Consider the following 18,402-nt stretch of genomic DNA (forward strand, 5'->3'; position numbering starts at 1 on the left):
TAAAATTAGACTATTTTTTAACACTGTACACAGAAATAAACTCAAATTAATTAAAGACATAAGTGTTAGACTTGAAACCATAAAAATCCTAGAAGAGAATTCAGGTTGTGATTTTATTGACATTGGCCATAGCAACATATTTCTAGATATGTCCTCTCAGGTGAGGGAGAGAAAAAAAAAAACAGCAAAACAACAACAACGACAAAACTACTGGGATTACATAAAAATAAAAAGCTTTTATACAGCGAAGGATACCATCAACAGAACAGAAATACAACATACTGGATTGGAAAATATATTTGTAAATGATATATCAGATAAGAGATTAATATCCAACATATGTAAAGAACTTACACAACTCCATGGCATAAAAACAAACAATCTAATTAAAAAGAGGGAAGATGCACTGAATAGACATTTTTCCAAAGAAAATATAAAGATGGCCAACAGGCTCATGAAATATGTTCAACATTGCCAATTATCAGGGAAATGAAAAATCAAAACCACAATGAGATATCACCTTATACCTGTCAGTGTCAGAATGGCTAAAATAAAAAGTAAATAAATAAATAAATAAATAAATAAATAAATAAATAACAAGTGTTGGTTTTTTGAAGTTAAGATGGTAGAGAAGTAGAGGGACCTTAGGCTTTCCTTGGCCCTCAAACATAGCTGTATTGAAGTCAAATCACTTGAAACACCCAGGAAATTGATCTGTGGAGTGGCAGAAGGATCTCCACAGTTGGACAGAGACAGCTTGGCAGGTGCGACGTGCGTGGTAGTGAATTGGGGGAGAGAAAAATGGCATTGTCACAGAGGGAAGAGCACCCTTTCCATAAAGAGACAAATGGTTGGGGGGGGGGGAAGATAAAGGGATTGAGAAAGTGTGGCATAGAGTTTGCACAGAGGAAAAGCTCTTTGGACCACAGACTGTGGAGCGAGAAGTATGGAGTGTCCCAGGATTTGTTTTGTTTTATTTTGTTTGGCTTTTTGAAAACAGCGTTTGGAACTCAAATTCTGAACTTTTGGAAGTGCAAGACATTCTCTGGAGTGGAGCTGCTGTCTGCCATCCTGGGGAGGGAGGAGCTGGCCCCAGAGTGCATAGTGTGGTGTAGGGATCTCTGTGACACAGTGGAAGAGAATATTCCCCTTCCTGGATTACTTTTGGAAGGAATGTTTATTGTCTCCCAAGAACAAAAGACCCTGTAGGTGCCAACCAAAAGTCTTTCATCAGCAGGGGACAGAGGTGCACCCAGAGCGAATATAATCTTTGCTGCTTTAACAGTGCTACACCATAGATTCTGAGCACTGTGAAGTTATGGGACTGTCTCTCAGGTACAGAGGACTTCTCACAAAGTGGAGAGGTTGTACTCTAGAAAAGGGGAGTGGATCCAAGTGATGCCAGGTCCCTTAAGATTTTGGGTTTTTAATGCCAGCTGTGAGCCACAGCAACTTCTTGCTAGACGTGTCTCCAGAAGCAAAGGAAATAAAATTATCAAGATAAAAAGCCTCTGCACAGTTAAGGAAACAATCAACAAACTAAAAGCCAACCAACAAAATAAGAAAAGATATTTAAGAATGGTATATTGTATAAAGGATTAATTCCCAAAATCTCTAAAGAACTCTTCAATCTCAACAGCCAAAAAACAAATAATCCAGTGTAGAAATGGGAGAAAAACATGAACACACACTTTTTGAAAGATGTCCAGATGGCTAACAGACACATAAAAAGATACTCAACATCACTCATCATCTGAGAAACACAAATCAAAACACAATGAGATACCACCTCATACCAGTCAGAATGGCTAAAATTAACAACTCATGCAACAACAGATGTTGGCAAGGATGCAGAGAAAGAGGAACCCTTCTGCACTGTTGGAGGGAATGCAAACTGGTGCAGCCACTTGGGAAAACAGTATGGAGTTTCCTCAAAAAATTCAAAATAGAACTCCCCTACAACCCAGCAATTGCACTATTAGGTATTTATCCAAAAGGTTAAAAAATGCTGATTCAAAGGGTCACATGCACCCCAATGTTTATAGCAGCACTATCAACAATAGCCAAATTATGGAAAGAGTCCATCAAATGATGAATGGATAAAGAAGGTGTGATACACACACACACACACACACACACATATACATACATACAGTGGAATATTACTCAGTGATCCAAAAGATGAAATGTTGTTTTTTGCAACAATGTGGATGGAACTAGAGTGTATTATGCTAAGCAAAATAAGTCATTCAGAGAATAACAAATACATGATTTCATTCATATGTGCAATTTAAGAAATACAACAGATAAACATAGGGGGAGGGAAGGAAAAATAAGATAAAAACAGAAAGGTAAGCAAACCATAAGACACTTTTAAATACAGTGAACAAGCTGAGTGTTTCTGGAGGGGAAGTGGGTGGGGAGATGGGCTAAATGGGTGATGGGCATTAAGGAGGGCACTTTTTGGGATGAGTACTGGGTGTTGTATGTAAGTGATGAATCACTGGGTTCTACTGAAACCAATACTACACTGTATGTTAAATAACTTGAATTTAAATAAATAAATTATGCACTCTAAAAATAAATAAATAAAAGCAGAAAGGCTGCTTTCTATTGAAAAAAAATAACAATTGTTGATAAGAATTGCAAAAAAAAGGAAATCTTCTGCACTGTTGCTGGGAATGTAAACTGATATAGCCACTGTGGAAAACAGTATGAAGGGTGTTCAAAAAATTAAAATAGAAATATCATATGATCCAATATTTGCAATACTAAGAATTTACCCAAAGAAAGAGAAAAAAATGAATTGAAAAGATACATCTACACCTATTTTTATTACACCATTACATACAATAGCCAAGTTATGGAAGCAGCCTTAATGTCCATTTATAGATGAATGGATAAGAAGTGGTGTGTGTGTGTGTGTGTGTGTGTGTGTGTGTTACGATATTACTCAGCCATTTAAAATAATGAAATCTTGAAGCTAGGAAGATGGCGGCATAGGAGGACGCTGGGCTCACCGCCCGTCCTGCTGATCACTTAGATTCCACCTACACCTGCCTAAAGAACCCAGAAAACCACCAGAGGATTAGCAGAACGGAGTCTCCGGAGCCAAGCGCAGACTAGAGGCCCTCGGAAGAGGGTAGGAAGGGCGGCTAGGCGGTGTGCGCTCCACGAACTGGCGGGAGGGCGCCGGGGTGGAGGGGCGGCTCGCCGGCCAAGCAGAGCCCCGGAGTCTGGCTGGCAAAAGCAGAGGGGCCTGACGGACTGTGTTCCGACAGCAAGCGTGACTTAGCATCTGGGAGGTCATAAGTTAACAGCTCTGCTCAGAAAGCGGGAAGGCTGGAGGACAAAGGGAGGGAGAGCTGCTGAGCCCCTGGAAGACAGAGCTCAGTTTGGTGGGGAACAAAGGCGCTCGCCAGCGCCATCTCCCCCGCCCATCCCCCAGCCAAAATCCCAAAGGGAACCAGTTCCTGCCAGGGAACTTGCTCGCTCTGCGCAAACACCCAACTCTGTGTTCCTGCCGAGCCAAACCTCCTGCAGTGGATCTGACTCCCTCCCGCTGCCACAGGGCCCCTCCTGAAGTCTATCATCTAAGGAGAAACCAGCTAAGCCTGCCCTTCCTGCCCCCTTTCACCTTGCCTACCCACCCCAGCTAATAGCCAGATCCCCAGCACCACAAGCCTGGCAGTGTGCAAGTAGCCCAGATGGGCCACGCCAAACCACAGGGAATCCCGCCCCTAGGAGAGGGGAAGAGAAGGCACACACCAGTCTGACTGTGGCCCCAGCGGTGGGCTGGGGGCAGACATCAGGTCTGACTGCGGCCCCGCCCACCAACTCCAGTTATACACCACAGCACAGGGGAAGTGCCCTGCAGGTCCTCACCACTCCAGGGACTATCCAAAATGACCAAACGGAAGAATTCCCCACAGAAGAATCTCCAGGAAATAACAACAGCTAATGAACTGATCAAAAAGGATTTAAATAATATAACAGAAAGTGAATTTAGAATAATAGTCATAAAACTAATCGCTGGGCTTGAAAACAGTATACAGGACAGCAGAGAATCTCTTGCTACAGAGATCAAGGGACTAAGAAACAGTCACGAGGAGCTGAAAAGCGCTTTAAACGAAATGCAAAACAAAATGGAAACAACGACAGCTCGGATTGAAGAGGCAGAAGAGAGAATAGGTGAACTAGAAGATAAAGTTATGGAAAAAGAGGAAGCTGAGAGAAAGAGAGATAAAAAAATCCAGGAGTATGAGGGGAAAATTAGAGAACTAAGTGATACACTAAAAAGAAATAATATACGCATAATTGGTATCCCAGAGGAGGAAGAGAGAGGGAAAGGTGCTGAAGGGATACTTGAAGAAATTATAGCTGAGAACCTCCCTGAACTGGGGAAGGAAAAAGGCATTGAAATCCAAGAGGCACAGAGAACTCCCTTCAGACGTAACTTGAATCGATCTTCTGCACGACATATCATAGTGAAACTGGCAAAATACAAGGATAAAGAGAAAATTCTGAAAGCAGCAAGGAGTAAACGTGCCCTCACATATAAAGGGAGACCTATAAGACTCGTGACTGATCTCTCTTTTGAAACTTGGCAGGCCAGAAAGGCTTGGCACGATATCTTCAGTGTGCTAAACAGAAAAAATATGCAGCCGAGAATCCTTTATCCAGCAAGTCTGTCATTTAGACTAGAAGGAGAGATAAAGGTCTTCCCAAACAAACAAAAACTGAAGGAATTTGTCACCACGAAACCAGCCCTACAAGAGATCCTAAGGGGGATCCTGTGAGACAAAGTACCAGAGACATCACTACAAGCATAAAACATACAGACATCACAATGACTCTAAACCCGTATCTTTCTATAATAACACTGAATGTAAATGGATTAAATGCGCCAACCAAAAGACATAGACTATCAGAATGGATAAAAAAACAAGACCCATCTATTTGCTGTCTACAAGAGACTCATTTTAGATCTGAGGACACCTTTAGATTGAGAGTGAGGGGGTGAACTGTTTATCATGCTACTGGAAGCCAAAAGAAAGCTGGAGTAGCCATACTTATATCAGACAAACTAGACTTTAAATTAAAGGCTGTAACAAGAGATGAAGAAGGGCATTATATAATAATTACAGGGTCTATCCATCAGGAAGAGCTAACAATTATAAATGTCTATGCGCCGAATACCGGAGCCCCCAAATATATAAAACAATTACTCACAAACATAAGCAACCTTATTGATAAGAATGTGGTAATTGCAGGGGACTTTAACACTCCACTTACAGAAATGGATAGATCATCTAGACACACGGTCAATAAAGGAACAAGGGCCCTGAATGATACATTGGATCAGATGGACTTGACAGATCTATTTAGAACTCTGCATCCCAAAGCAACAGAATATACTTTCTTCTCGAGTGCACATGGAACATTCTCCAAGATAGATCATATACTGGGTCACAAAACAGCCCTTCATAAGTTTACAAGAATTGAGATCATACCATGCATACTTTCAGAACACAATGCTATGAAGCTTGAAATCAACCACAGGAAAAAGTCTGGAAAACCTCCAAAAGCATGGAGGTTAAAGAACACCCTGCTAACAAATGAGTGGGTCAACCAGGCAATTAGAGAAGAAATTAAAAAATATATGGAAACAAACGAAAATGAAAATACAACAATCCAAACGCTTTGGGATTCAGCGAAGGCAGTCCTGAGAGGAAAATACATTGCAATCCAGGCCTATCTCAAGAAACAAGAAAAATCCCAAATACAAAATCTAACAGCACACCTAGAGGAAATAGAAGAAGAACAGCAAAGACACCCCAAACCCAGCAGAAGAACAGAAATAATAAACATCAGAGCAGAAATAAACAATATAGAATCTAAAAAAACTGTAGAGCAGATCAACGAAACCAAGAGTTGGTTTTTTGAAAAAATAAACAAAATTGACAAACCTCTAGCCAGGCTTCTCAAAAAAAAAGGGAGATGACCCAAATCGATAAAATCATGAATGAAAATGGGATTATTACAACCAATCCCTCAGAGATACAAACAATTATCAGGGAATACTATGAAAAATTATATGCCAACAAATTGGACAACCTGGAAGAAATGGACAAATTCCTAAACGCCCACACTCTTCCAAAACTCACTCAGGAGGAAATAGAAAGCTTGAACAGACCCATAACCAGAGAAGAAATTGAATCGGTTATCAAAAATCTCCTAACAAATAAGAGTCTATGACCAGATGGCTTCCCAGGGGAGTTCTACCAGACGTTTAAAGCAGAGATAATACCTATCCTTCTCAAGCTATTCCAAGAAATAGAAAGGGAAGGAAAACTTCCAGACTCATTCTATGAAGCCAGTATTACTTTGATTCCTAAACCAGACAGAGACCCAGTAAAAAAAGAGAACTACAGGCCAATATCCCTGATGAATATGGATGCAAAAATTCTCAATAAGATACTAGCAAATCGAATTCAAGAGCATATAAAAAGAATGATTCACCATGGTCAAGCGGGATTCATTCCTGGGATGCAGGGCTGGTTCAACATTCACAAATCAATCAACGTGATACATCACATTAACAAAAAAAAAAGATAAGAACCATATGATCCTGTCAATCGATGCAGAAAAGGCCTTTGACAAAATCCATCACCTTTCTTAATAAAAACCCTTGAGAAAGTCGGGATAGAAGGAACATACTTAAACATCATAAAAGCCATTTATGAAAAGCCCACAGCTAACATCATCCTCAACGGGGAAAAACTGAGAGCTTTTTCCCTGAGATCAGGAACACGACAGGGATGCCCACTCTCACCGCTGTTGTTTACCATAGTGTTGGAAGTTCTAGCATCAGCAATCAGACAACAAAAGGAAATCAAAGGCATCCAAATTGGCAAAGATGAAGTCAAGCTTTCGCTTTTTGCAGATGACATGATACTATACATGGAAAATCTGATAGACTCCACCAAAAGTCTGCTAGAACTGATACATGAATTCAGCAACGTTGCAGGATACAAAATCAATGTACAGAAATCAGTTGCATTCTTATACACTAACAATGAAGCAACAGAAAGACAAATAAAGAAACTGATCCCATTCACAATTGCACCAAGAAGCATAAAATACCTAGGAATAAATCTAACCAAAGATGTAAAAGATCTGTATGCTGAAAACTATAGAAAGGTTCTGAAGGTAATTGAAGAAGATTTAAAGAAATGGAATGCCATTCCCTGCTCATGGATTGGAAGAATAAATATTGTCAAAATGTCAATACTACCCAAAGCTATCTACACATTCAATGCAATCCCAATCAAAATGGCACCAGCATTCTTCTCGAAACTAGAACAAGCCATCCTAAAATTCATATGGAACCACAAAAGGCCCCGAATAGCCAAAGTAATTTTGAAGAAGACCAAAGCAGGAGGCATCACAATCCCAGACTTTAGCCTCTACTACAAAGCTGTCATCATCAAGACAGCATGGTATTGGCATAAAAACAGACACACAGACCAATGGAATAGAATAGAAACCCCAGAACTAGACCCACAAACGTATGGCCAACTCATCTTTGACAAAGCAGGAAAGAACATCCAATGGAAAAAAGACAGTCTCTTCAACAAATGGTGCTGGGAGAACTGGACAGCAACATGCAGAAGGTTGAAACTAGACCACTTTCTCACACCATTCACAAAAATAAACTCAAAATGGATAAAGGACCTGAAGGTGAGACAGGAAACCATCAAAACCTTAGAGGAGAAAGCAGGAAAAGACCTCTCTGACCTCAGCCGTAGCAATCTCTTACTTGACACATCCCCAAAGGCAAGGGAATTAAAAGCAAAAGTGAATTACTGGGACCTTATGAAGATAAAAAGCTTCTGCACAGCAAAGGAAACAACCAACAAAACTAAAAGGCAACCAACGGAATGGGAAAAGATATTTGCAAATGACATATCGGACAAAGGGCTAGTATCCAAAATCTATAAAGAGCTCACCAAACTCCACACCCGAAAAACAAATAACCCAGTGAAGAAATGGGCAGAAAACATGAATAGACACTTCTCTAAAGAAGACATCCCGATGGCCAACAGGCACATGAAAAGGTGTTCAACGTCGCTCCTTATCAGGGAAATACAAATCAAAACCACACTCAGATATCACCTCACGCCAGTCAGAGTGGCTAAAATGAACAAATCAGGAGACTATAGATGCTGGAGAGGATGTGGAGAAACGGGAATGCTCTTGCACTGTTGGTGGGAATGCAAATTGGTGCAGCCGCTCTGGAAAGCAGTGTGGAGGTTCCTCAGAAAATTAAAAATAGACCTACCCTATGACCCAGCAATAGCACGCTAGGAATTTATCCAAGGGATACAGGAGTACTGATGCATAGGGGCACTTGTACCCCAATGTTTATAGCAGCACTCTCAACAATAGCCAAATTATGGAAAGAGCCTAAATGTCCATCAACGGATGAATGGATAAAGAAATTGTGGTTTATATACACAATGGAATACTACGTGGCAATGAGAAAAAATGAAATATAGCCTTTTGTAGCAACGTGGATGGAACTGGAGAGTGTGATGCTAAGTGAAATAAGCCATACAGAGAAAGACAGATACCATATGGTTTCACTCTTATGTGGATCCTGAGAAACTTAACAGAAACCCATGGGGGAGGGGAAGGAAAAAAAAAAAAAGAGGTTAGAGTGGGAGAGAGCCAAAGCATAAGAGACTGTTAAAAACTGAGAACAAACTGAGGGTTGATGGGTGGTGGGAGGGAGGGGAGGGTGGATGATGGGTATTGAGGAGGGCACCTTTTGGGATGAGCACTGGGTGTTGTATGGAAACCAATTTGACAATAAATTTCATATATTAAAAAATAAATAAATAAAATAAAATAAAATAAAATAATGAAATCTTGTTATTTGTGAAAATATTGGTAGGCATATAGGGTACTATACTAAGTAAAATAAGTCAGATACAGAAGGGTAAATACTGTATGATCCCATTTGGATATGGAATCTTAAAAAACAAAACAACTCAATAAACAAACATACAAACAAAAAAGCAGAAACAGGCACATAGTTACAGAGAACAATCTGATAGTTACCAGAGGAGAGGTTGGTAAGAGAATGGGCAAAATGAGTGAAAGGGAGTGGGCGATACAGGCTCTCATTTATGGAATGAATAAGTCACAGGGATAAAAATTACAGCATAGGGATATAATCAATGGTATCTTAGTGGAATTGTATTGTGACAGATGGTAGGTATACTTGTAGTGACTAAAGCATAAAGTATAATGTATGTCAAGTATACCTCAATACCAAAAAATAAAAGAAAAAAGAAATCTTTGATTAGTATTTATAGATTATAAACTTCTACAAAGGCAGAATGGTGAAATAGAAAGCAGCTTTAGAACAAGACTGACTGGATCCACTGCTTCTTAACTGCTGCCATGCACAATTTGTTTTAAATGGGAATTTCATTTGCCTAGTTTGTACATGGAGGTCATAAAATATGGCAATGCTTGGTACAATCACACACACACACACACACACACACCCCAAAAAGTAAAAAGTGAAGAAAGCCTATGGGACATTATGAAAGTTGCAGAAGGAGCTGAAAAAGAGAAATGGGAAGAAAACTTATTTAAATAAATAATGACTTTGCAAATCTGGAGAGGAAAATGAAGATAGAAATCCATGAATCCTAAAGAACTCCAAAAGTGCTGATCAAAGAGATCTTTACCAAAACACATTTTAATCAAATTTTCAGACAAAAACAGAGTTTTGTAAGCAGCAAGAGCAAAGTAACTTGTCACAGACTATCAGTGAAGATCTCAGGAGAAACCTTGTAAGTCAGGAGAGAGTGGGGTAATTATTCTTTCAAAGAGCTGGAAAAAAAATCTGCTAACCAAAAATACTACACCCAGAAAATATGTCCTTTGGAAATTAAAGAAAGATAGACTTTCCCAGAAAAAAACAAACAAACAAACAAAAACTGAGGGAATTTGTCACCACTTGCCTGTTTTACAAGAAATGCTTAAGGGATGGATGGCACCTGGGTGGCACAGTTGGTTAAGTGTCCGACTCTTGATTTTGGCTCAGATTGATTTCACGGTTTGTAAGTTTGAGCCCCATGTCAGGCTCTGCACTCCCAGTGGAATTCTCTCTGCCCCTCTAAAACTCACCAGTAAAGATAAGTATTCAGTGAAATTCAGACTTTTCTAGAACTGAACTGATGGTGAATGTGTCACTTTTAATGCTAATTTAAAAGTTAAAAGACAGGGGCGCCGGGGTGGCTCAGTTGGTTGAGCGTCCGACTTTGGCTCAGGTCATGATCTCACAGTTCGTGAGTTCGAGCCCCGCATGGGGCTCTGTGCTGACAGCTCAGAGCCTGGAGCCTCCTTCAGATTCTGTGTTTCCCTCTCTCTGACCCTTCCCCGCTCATGCTCTGTCTCTCTCTGTCTCTCAAAAATGAATAAACGTTAAAAAAATTAAAAAAATTAAAGCTAAAAGACAAAAACATTAATATAGCTATATCTATATTAATTTGTTAATAGATACACCATATAAACAGATGTAGAGTCACATTATTTGTTTTATGTGTTTATGTGTTTGGAGAAGTAAAAGTGTACACTTTTGTATGCATTGAAAATTAAGTTATAATCTGATTAAAATAGACTGCTATAACTGTAATATGGTTTAGAAAAACCTAATGGTAATAACAACGAAAAAAAAAGCTGTTTTAAATCTGAATATTTGCATTCAAAAGGATGATTGTGTCCTTATCTTACATTATAAATTAAAATCAGCTCAAAATTAGTTAAAGGCTTAAATGTAAGACCCGGGATTGTGAAACTCCTGGAAAAAAGCATAAGGAAAATTCTCTTTGACATTGGTCTTTGCCAGGATTTTTGGATATGACATCAAAATCTCAGGCAACAAAAACGAAAATATACAATGGAACTACATCATATTAGAAGCTTTCCATGGTAAATGGGAAAATCAACAAAATGAAAAGACAACCTCCTAATGGGAGAAGATATTTGCACGCCAAAATCAAATAAGCAGTTAATATCCAAAATATATAAGAAACTCATACAATTCAAAAACAAAAAAGCCATATATCATCTGAATAAAAATGTGCAAAGTACCTGACAGATATTTTAGACATCTTTCATGTGTGCTAGTAAAATGTACAATAAATTCTTTGAGATAATAAAGGCCCATAAAATGACATTAATGTATAATTTTGTAAAAATCAAAGTGATATTGTATTCTAGTGATTCCTGTATATGATTTACCCCCCAATTCACACAAAAAAAAAAAGCCGCGTAATATAAACAAACCAAACCAGACAAAAACTATTAGTTTATTGGCTTTCCTTTTTGGCCTTGCCTTTCTTGGATTCAAACTAAATTGTGTTGACCAGGGGAAGAATTCTAGAGATGTATAAGAATAAGCAGCATTTACAATGTGCCAATGCTCTTCAGCCATAACTATTTAAAGATTAAGATAGCTAACAAACAGAGATACCCAGTAGTATATTAGGTATAAGTACAAAAACCTCATCATAAAAGTCTGTGTGTGCATATGTGTGTTAGTTTTATATTGCTGCATAATAGAAAACTATAATCTCAGGACACTAATACAGCACAACTTTGTTACTTTCTGTAGGTCAGTTGTCTGGGAATTGTTTGGCTGGGTCCTCTGTCAGGATCTCATTATGCTGCATCCAAGTGTTGACTGAGGCCGTTATCTCATCTGAGGCTTGGAATCATCTTCTGAGTCCACTGGTTGTTGGCAGAATTTCTTTCTTTCTGGTTGTAGGACTAGGGCCCTTAGCTTCTATAAGATTCATGTTGCTCCCTGACACATGACCTTCACAACAAAGTGGCAGTCTTCTACAAGACCAACTAGAAAGCATCTGCTTCTTCTCTCTTTCGTGAGTTCACCTGATTAGGTTTAACACACCCAAGGTAATTTGCTTCTGACTAATTCAAAGTCAACTGATTAGAATCAATAATGACATGCTCAAAAATCTCTTTCAATACGAGTATATAACACAATCATTGGAATGATACCCCATGACTTCCTGTTCCCACCCACACTCAAGGGGAGTATATTGCACATGTTGTGTATAACTGGAGAGTGGGTATCTTGGGGTTATCTTAAAATTCTGCCTACTACAGTGTGTGTGTGTGTGTGTGTGTGTGTGTGTGTGTGTGTGCTCACACGCATGCATGTGTATGTATGCATGCTCATTTGGGACTGGGAACTGACCACACTATAGGATATATTTCCATTACTTGTACAGGTGTTACAGGTTTTGTCAGATATTTTGAACATTTTTAAGACCAATGCATAGTCATTTTTCCTCCCATAATACTTTTGAATCAGCACATATGCAACTTACTATATCACATAAAAAAATACCATAGTATGCCTCATATTACTCCAATTTCCAGAAAGTGCTAATTAATAGGGCATAAATTATACTTTGAATACTTTGTATATAAGTCTTTATACTTACACTTATGTCTGGATTTGGTTGATAATGTTAGCACTTGAATATAGTGAGAACATTCAATGACTCATGGCCACAGTCAGGTTTAATAAGACATGAAATGTATAAGAGAAAATGAAGGCAGTTGCTAGTCAGCTGTGAATTACTCTACCGTTACTAGAGTTAAAAATCACTAACTATATCTCATAGATGCAATATCTGTGAAACACCAATAGAAAAATCATGGGATCTCTGTTCTCATTCCTGGTGGCCTCCAGTATCCAAGATGATTAATACTAAGTTAATAAGTCTTCTTATGGTTTCAATTTGGACTGTAGTCTATAAATTATTGAACTTCACATGAAAAAGATGCTAAGTGTCATTTGTCAAGATATAAATATATTATCATAACTTTGGTTTTGGTACAGTTGAATTTGTTTTTTTCTTCTAAGTTTATGATTGTCTTATAGAAAAATGCATGCAAAAGTAAATACAAAAAGAAAGTATTGCAATTTCATAGTTTTATTTCATTAACTATGTTGTATGTACAATTAAATGTGATTATGTGCTATTTAAAACACAATTTTTGCATGAGTTTTGAATAATCACATTTCTGGGCTGTGACAAAATAATAGCAAATTGAATGGCTAGAGCGTTTCATATTTCTCATTATGCAGATAGAGTGCAAATTGGTTAAAACAATCTAAGCAATTTTTTCACACAGCTTTATACCAGATGACCTTTAATTATTGTTAAGATATTATATCCTATTATATTTATTCACTTGTCTTACTGGGCAGTAGATGTCTGCTGTGAAGCATGAAGATTTTGTGTGTGTGTGTATGTGCGCACGCACGCGTGCGAATCCCTGTGATATAACATGATTAATGAGATAAAATTCCCACTTGGAGTATCATACTAACCAAAAAGGCAGATGGGCAATAGTGGATATTGAACAACAAGGCAGCGGAGGTGCTTAAGCTGTTGCCACTTTCACAAAGAAAAAGAAATTAGAGAAATCTTATTTAAAGCTAGAGTCAACATTTTTGTACCTTTCATCTACATCAGTAATTTTTATTCTTCTTGCTTGATGCATGTCTCAAGCATAAATATTCGTGTTCCAAATGAATATTATAATATGTATGTTCTTGTATTGGCTAAAAAGAATAACAAGGTAAATGAAAGAATCTCTAGTGCTTCATTATTTTGCTAAATATCACATAGATGTTAATATGTGGATGAATAGCATGATACATAAAATTCTTTATTAGATTCTTATATATCAAAATGAATATTTGTAGGCTATAGCAGTTAATCTTCCACCTACAATATACTTGTATATTACGTAAACCACTTGACATATAGATTGAGACTTGTATGAACATGTCAGAGATATTAATCTTTTTCATATTTTTATCAAAACATAAAAAGAAATAAATTTTTTCAACTGCTTTAGTATCAAATTATTGCATTTTGTGCATATCTTATGGACAGTAGACTTATTTGAAAAGATCTTTATCCTTTTTTATTTAACCCCTGAGACCATGTACTAAAATATATTTTTTTCTTCTCAATATTATCTAATGAGGGACACTTAAAGGAAAGAAAGGAGGACTGTACTCTGAATTCTGTCAGTAAAAAGCAACTGTAGTAAAAACATGAAGTATGATCTTAAGGCTTGGACAAATCATGGATAATTTCAAATTGTCTTTATAATAGCCCTAGATACAGGAGCAAATTTTATTACACTCTTATCTTAAAGAATTACCCGTGTACATTATGAACTCATTCAAAAGTTTAAATTCAACCAATTGAAGTGTTTCACAGATAATAAATAAAGAGGCAATGGATGAAATTTAAGTCAATATTTTTTTTTCTAAAAATGATTATAATTTACATAGAATTTCTGCTCATGACAGTAGATATTGTAATTACTCCAGAAGTAGACTGGCAGGTGGAGAAAACATGGAGTTCACTTGAAAAAAAAGACTTAAAGTCTAATGGGTCATCTTTGCTCTTCTCTGGAGTTAATATTTCCCATGTTCCCTATAAGAAGACCATTCTAGTTCTTTTATTATAAAGACTTCCAGGAAATATTTGCTTACATATCATGTGAAGACTGTATTTGGTCTTGCATATTATCACTAGTCAGGAGTGCGCAAATTATGTTTTTCCCTTACATACTTGCCCCATAATTCCTTTTATAATGAAAGAGAAATGAATTGTGTCTTAAGCTTCTTTGAATAAAAAAATATATACACAGAAATAATGATAAATACATTCCAGAAGAAAAGATCTATTGAATTTTCTGCTCAGTTCCCTTACCTTTGCATTATTAATCAGTTGTATATCTTCTCCTTACTTTCACATTATTAATCCCTGCTGTATATTTCCTAGCTCCTTCATAGGCTTACCTGCAATGTCATCAGTGAGAATGTTCTGTCAGAGTGATATTCAACAATCGATCCTTCAACCACACACTAGAGATCTTTGTATGACAAAGCTTTCTGTCTCTGACAGTTGCCTTCTACCTTTTCCACATGGCTTGGTCCACACCCACACAAACAGTATTCTTTACATAACAATAAAGGAAAGTTCTATTTTACTTTACTTTCGCTCAAAGTTATTGCCCCTCAATGAATTAGGAAGATATTTGTGATTATCATGTATTTTTACTCTCATTATATATCTATAATGATTTTTAAAAGGATACCTGTATTGTTGCTTAATAATTTAGCTTCAAGTATAATATACCATCAGTAAATCAGCCTTTTAGTTTATCATTAACGTTTATAGAATAAAATCTACTTCTTTGGGCTGAACTGATAAAAAAAACTACTTGATCTTTGGTACATACTCTTATAATTTTTTTCTATAAAATTAAGCTATGTAGTTTTTACACATAAGACTGGATTTAATCAACATTGAAAAGGATATGTAACACTGATATGGGTAATGGTATACCTATTATTAAATTTAGGATAACATTTCAAAGAGACAATTGAACTATCGTATCTTCCCAAGTTTAAAATGTTCTTACAACCTATTAAGTCATCCATTTCTTCCCACAAACTACAGCCTGTGGGTCATAGTTTCCTGTACTTGTAAATAATGTTTTGTTAAAACAAACACAACCACGTGTTTACACATTGTCTATAGTGTTTTTGCACGACAATGTCAGAATTTTGTTGTGAGAGAGACTGCATGGCCCACAAAGCCAAAAATATTTACTATCCTGACAATTACATGAAATGTTTGTTGAACCTTATACTAATATTCCTGCTTTAAATTGGAAATCAAAAAGGAAGTTTCATAATGATACAACTTACACAAAAGAACTTATTTAAAAATAAACTTCATTAAAAATATCAACTTGTCCGCTCACTTTTTGTTATTTTAATTTGCAGGTGGTATAATTTTTCACCATTTTTCACTTGCTAAGAAAATATATTTCTTTTAATGCCCATATTATTTTGCGTTTGACATATTACTAATGTGTCTTCAAAAAACAACTCATTTTTTCTTCCTTAAAAAAAACTTTTAATGTTTATTTATTTACTTTTGAGAGACAGAGAGAGAACACAAGAGGGGGAGGGACAGAAAGGGAGAGAGAGAGAGAGAGAGAGAGAGAGAGAGAGAGAGAGAATCTGAAGCAGCAGGCTCTGAGCTGTCAGCACAAAGCCTGATGCGAGGCTCAAACTCACGAGTCATGAGACCATGAACTGAGCTGAAGTCGGACGCTTAACTCACTGAGCCACCCACACGTCCCTCATTTTTTATTCTTAATGAGTTCCCTTAAAAAAATTATTGGGCACAAGATATTTTCTTGTTTCAATCTTTACCAGAAATATGGCAATTCTTTTTATTTAAACTAAGGAAGAAAAATAGTTGCTAAAAAGTCAGTTCCTGAACTGTTCTTTTGTATATAAGACCATTTGGTCATCTTTGCAACCAAGTTGCCTAGTATTGCATGGTCTTTGCAGAAAAATATATACATCCATACATTCTTCATATCCACACTTAGTTAAATTGCAGGGCATTTGGCAACAAAATAATAATAGTAGTCTTTTAGGCATAATCAACTTTACGCACACATAACAAACAGAGTCTTCTGGGGGCTCCTGGCACTCCCAGTGCCTTTACATATATTTTACTGGAATGTGGTTGTTTCTTAGATCAGCCTGAGCAAAGTGGGGAGACACCAAGAGTATGCAGCCAGTCCAAGCTTGTAAGGCAATGCATCAGAATCAGGAAGTTTTCTAGAATACTAAAGATGAAAAGAAAATTATAAAAAATAAAAACAAAGAAAATACACATTAACACATTTATTTAAGAGTTCTTTTGGAAGAAATATGTTTATATTTTTAAAGCTTTTATTTAAATTTAATGTAAATTTTAATTTTAATTTTACTTAAATTTAATTTATTTAATATACAGTGTAATCATTTCAGGTGTACAATTTAGTTATTCAAAGCTTCCATACAACATCTGGTGTGCATCAAAAGTGCATTCCTTAATCTCCATCACCCATTTAACACACTCCTACACCCACCTCCCCTTTGGTAGCAGTTTGTTCTCTATAGTTAAGAGTCTGTTTCCTGTTTTGCCTCTCTCTCTTTTCCCTCTGATCATTTTTTTAAATTAAATTCCACATGTGAGTGAAATCTTATGGTATTAGTTTTTTTCTGATTGACTTCTTTCACTTAGCATAATTTTCTCTAGCTCCATCCACATCATTGCAAATGGTAAGATTTAATTTTTTAGGGCTGTGTAATATTTCATTGTATGTATATAATTCATTTTCTTTATTCATTCATCAGTCAATAGATGTTTGGGCTATTTCCACATTTTGACTACTGTTTTTAGATAATGCTGCTATAAACATTGGGGTGTATTCAAACCTTTGAATTATTATTTTTGTATCCTTTGGGTAAATAACCAGTAGTGCAAATGTTGAATCATAGGGTAGTTCTATTTTAATTTTTTGTAAAACCTCCATACTGTTTTCTTGTTGAAGGAAGGTTAGTATCCAATATATATAAACACGTAAAACTCAAAACTCAAAAAAAATAAAAAATAGACAGAAGACATGAATAGATATTTTTCCAATGAAGACACACAGATGGCAAGCAGACATATGAAGAGATGCTTAACATTGTTGATTATCAGGAAAATACAAATAAAAACTACAATGAGATACCACCTCACTTCTGTGAGAATGGCTAAAATAAACAACACAAAAAACAACATGTATTGATGAGGATGTGAAGAAAGTGGAATCCTCTTGCACTGCTGATGGGAATGCAAACTGATACAACCACTCTGGAAATTATACATTTAATTGGGGGAAATAAAAAATGTAAGCATTATGCTGCCATCTAAACCATTATTCTTTTTCTCATAATAAAATCAGAGTAATTTTTACTAACAAGTGTGAACGAGCTAGAAGAGTAAAGAAAAAAACTAATGAAGCAAATTACAAAAACAGCTTTAGGAATTAAGTAAAGGTGAAGATCTTGTTTAAAAAAATAAGGGTCAAGTAACAATTGAAACAAATTTTTTTTCTTTTATTTTTAACTTGTTTTGTTTTTTATTTTTTTAAATTTACATCCAAATTAGTTAGCATATAGTGCAACAATGATTTCAGGAGTAAATTCAATAGTGCCCTTACCCATTTAGCCCATCCCCTTCCCACAACCTATCCTGTAACCCTCAGTTTGTTCTCCATATTTATGAGTCTCTTTTGTTTTAACCCCCTCCCTGTTTTTAAATTATTTTTTCCCTTCCATTATGTTCATCTGTTTTGTCTCTTAAAGTCTTCATATGAGTGAAGTCATAGGATTTTTGTTTTTCTCTGACTGACTAATTTCACTTAGCA

The sequence above is a fragment of the Panthera tigris genome, chromosome X, assembly GCF_018350195.1.
Source record: "Panthera tigris isolate Pti1 chromosome X, P.tigris_Pti1_mat1.1, whole genome shotgun sequence".
Lineage (NCBI taxonomy): Eukaryota > Metazoa > Chordata > Mammalia > Carnivora > Felidae > Panthera > Panthera tigris.